General features: G+C 60.7%; 1 protein-coding gene across 1 annotated transcript in view; it reads left to right on the top strand.

Annotated features, from left to right (window-relative positions):
- Positions 1–785: 785 nt before the first annotated feature.
- Positions 786–3,702, top strand: part of PLXNA2 (plexin A2) — a 235,023-nt gene continuing 232,106 nt past the window's right edge. Inside the window, exon 1 of the mRNA XM_010836877.1 lies at positions 786–861. The gene's annotated coding sequence lies outside the window, so the exon portion shown is untranslated. The remainder of the gene's footprint in view (positions 862–3,702) is intronic.

Below are 3,702 nucleotides of genomic sequence, written 5' to 3'. Positions count from 1 at the left end.
GGCGGGCGCGGCCCTCGTCCGGGCGGGCGCGGCCGGCAGGGAGGGGGTTAAGGCGCGCGGCCTCTATGATAATGAGCCGCCTGGTAATATAGGGGGGCCGGCGCTCAGGGCCCTGCCGCCGCCGCCGCCGCGGGAGCCGAGCCGCCGGGCGCAGCGCCGTCCGCGCCAGACTGGAGCGGGAGCGCGGCCGAACGCAGTTGCTGGGAATTTTTCAGCCGAAAGGGCAGGCGATCCAGACACAGGGACCCCGCGATCCAGACAGGAACCCCGCGATCCAGACCGAGACCCCGCGCGAGCTCGGGAGCCGTGGGGAGCCAGGGGGCCGCCGGAGCGAGCGGAGCCAACCTCGAAATAGATCCGGAGAGCCAGGTTCCCGGAGGAAATGGGACTGTGAACGAACCCGGGGAGCGAGAAGGGAAGGAAGCGCCGCGATTGCTGATGTCAGAGGAGCCCGGAAAGTCGCGCTGGAAAAAATCTGAAGACAGCCGGGGCTCTGCCGCTTCCCAAGGAGAGACCACCGCCAGCCGCCACCACCGCCGCCGCGCCCCCCCACCCCCACGCCCCCTCGGCGCCTCCCGGTTCTCCTCGCGAGCCGGCCACCGCGCCCGGCGGGGCTGCCACCGGGCGGCGGAGGACGGAGGGGCTCGCGGGCCGGAGACCGAGGGGCCACTTCAGGAATACAGATAAGTGGCTGGTGGCTTGACGTGGATTTTAATGAATTTGGACTCCATGTGGATGCGGTCGTCCGCGTGATCGCGAGCCGTGAGCAGCCGGAGAAGCAGGCAGCGCGCCGGCCTCGGTAGCCGGCGGCCGAAGCGGTCGGACCGGGGACGGAAGGACAGACCGACATCTCCGAGCTGGGTAAGCGGCGCCCGAGGCCGGGCGCTCGGAGTCCGCGGCGCCTGCCAGGCGCCCGATCCTCCCGAAGCGCGCTCGCCTCGCGGCGGCTTCCCCGGTGCCCCGCCTCCGCAGGGTCCCAGCCCCGAGCGCCGGGGCTCGGCTGCAGCCGGCGAGTCCCCGCGCCGGGCCGGCCACTTTCGCGGGCCGGAGCGCGGCGCCCGGGCGCGCGCGCGTGTGCGGGCTTCACTCGGTGCGGCCGCCTCACGCCCCGGCTTCCCCGCCGGCGCCTCGCTTCCCCGCCCGGCTGCTGGCGGGCGGCGCTCCTCCGCGCGCCTCCACGGCGCACCTGCCGGCTAGCTGCGGCTCCGGGCAGCGCAGGGGTGGCTGGGCTGTCCCGAGAGCTGCAGCCCCAAGCGGGCCTACCCGGGCACCGCACCCGCAGGAAAGCCGGGTCCACGGTGGCCGCCGCTCGACTGGGGGCGGAGGGGAGGGCGGCGTTCACTCCGGAGCCCAGAGACCCTGGAGGCCACTGGCGGTTCTTTGGAGCAGGGAACTCGGGAATCCTAGGCGCAGCTTCCCGAGGCTCAGGGAAGGAGTCCAAGGCAGGAATGGGACAAGTGCTCTGTGCGCCCTGGAGGTGAAGCGTCCATCACCGCCACCCCCAGGTCTGAGCTGCAGGAGAGGGTCGGGGGCTGAAGGATGAGCTTACTTTGGGTCTGAGAGGCCCCTTATAAGACACTTTAGAATATTTCTTTCCTTAGGCTTCTTCCTGCCCCACCCCACAAGTGATGTAGGGATCTTAGAAAATTCTAGCCCTGTTTCTCCATCCCACAGGTAGTCTCTATACATACGTTAATCATGGTCTGGATGGTCAGAGAGAGAGAGCCATCCCGAAACTGCCATCCCAGGCCCCTGACGAACGTCCACCTGTTTGGCATGACCCTTGCTCTAGGAAAGAGCTACCTACTCAGACTCATCCTGTAGGGATGGAGTTGGAGGGAGTCAGCTGTTTCTAGAAATGAGAGCCCTATGAAGTGGGTAGTGGAAATATCATTGGTCTCCTGTAAGAATCTAAGATCCTAGGGCAACCATGGCATATCCTAGCAGTGGGTAGACACAGGACATGAGACAGGACCAGCTCGAGGTGGTGGCTTGGGGACCTAGCAGCTTGGAGGGAACCCACTGGGATCTGGGAACCCACTCAATCCCCTTCCTTCTATCCCTGAGCACAGTGGACAAGGTTAGGAGCGGCAGATGAAGATGAGTACTGGGCTGGGCAGGGCTGGACCTTCTGGGAGCTGGGAGTCAGCTTCAGCTCAGCCTCCACCCCCACCCCAACAAGAGCAGGCTCCTGTCTTGCTGGGCTTCTTTCCCAGACCTTGAAACTTCACTCTTCCCTCTGGGCAGGCTTTGGGTTCTGGGGCCTTCCCCAGAGCAACAGAGCCCAGGGAAGAGATAGCTCTGGCTGGAAGAATTCAGCTATTCCCAGTTGAGATGCACAACTTTTGTGCAGTCACCCCAGAATGCTCCAGGAGTTGCTAGCAGCTGTCTCTCCCGTGACCTCCTGGCAAGAAGAGAAGAATTCATTAACTTTCCCTTCACCCCCATCTAGTACCTTTTGAAGTAATTACCTAGGCTGTCCCCTCCTTGGCCTGGGGAGAGGGGGTCCAGAGCAAGGTGGGTAAACTAAGAGCCATCTGGCAAGATGCCCCGGTGAGGTTTTGCTTTTCCCCTTCTTCGACCTGGCATCTCTGCTTCTACCCACCCTTCCTCATCCCAGAAGGTGTCCTCGCCTGCTGTCAGCGTCACCTGAAAGAGTGGTTCCGCTCAGCCCTCCAGCCAGCCATCTTCGGGCACCACTGATAACGGCAGGGCAGGGCGGGCTGCCCTTTCTGCTCCCTCGCTGTCCTCAGCAAATCATATTAGGATGGGGCAGATTGGCTTGCAGAGCAGCTAAATGGAAATGACATGTAGAGCGCTGTGCAATGGAGACGAGGCTGAGGAGCGTCAAGGTGGGAAGTGATGGAGAGTGGGAAGGGCCCCTCTGCCCAGGACCGCGAGTCTGGCAAGGGGATTCCACCTGGCCCTTCTCTTTGACAGGATGTAAGGACCAGGGTCACTCATAGCCTGGTGCCGGATGGGGGGACTGGTTGGCCTTGCAGCCCTAGGCTAAATGAAGAGTAAATGGTGGTGTCCCATCACCCCCAAAGAAACGATGCAATTACAAGATTGGTGGCCCTGCTCTCATAGCTGCCCTGAACACCCACCCCTGTCCCCAGAGCACCAGGGAACATTCACCCCCTCCAGCCTCTAGACCATCAGAGCCGCAGGCATGTCGGATGCAAAAGTTCTCCAGCTGTTGTAGTGGAGTCTGAGCTTAACATGAGGTTCCAGAGACACCCCTTGAAGAACAGCTACTTCTCTACCAGGCTCCTTTCCCACTTCCAGATCCTTCTGGCGATTCTGTTCATCTTTATTTCATGGGCACATTACAAGGAAACACACGAGCAGGAGGGGAGGCCAGTGACACAGTTAAATATACACGGCGGCAGCTGGCAGCAGCCTCAACTCGCCAGTTCAGGTGCCATGAAATATTTATGGCGCTGGAGTTGTCACTGTTGGGGGGGTAAGGACTTTGGACTTAATTCAGTAACTAGGGGGAGCCATTAATACTTTTGAGCATGAAATAATGTATTAAGGACATATTAATAAGATTAATCAAGCAGTAATCTTCCAGATGGATTCAAGGGGATAGAAGAGGCAAAGAAGAAAAAAATGCAAGACTGAACTAGAGTCACAACAAACGGAATGGAAAGAAAAGGAGATTCATTTTATAGGCAATGGTCAATTATCTGTAAAACA

This window comes from Bison bison, unplaced genomic scaffold (assembly GCF_000754665.1).
Source record: "Bison bison bison isolate TAMUID 2011002044 unplaced genomic scaffold, Bison_UMD1.0 scf7180017864067, whole genome shotgun sequence".
NCBI classification, from domain to species: domain Eukaryota; kingdom Metazoa; phylum Chordata; class Mammalia; order Artiodactyla; family Bovidae; genus Bison; species Bison bison.
The sequence above is the reverse complement of the archived record's forward strand: the minus strand, read 5'-3'. Positions and strand labels throughout refer to the sequence as shown.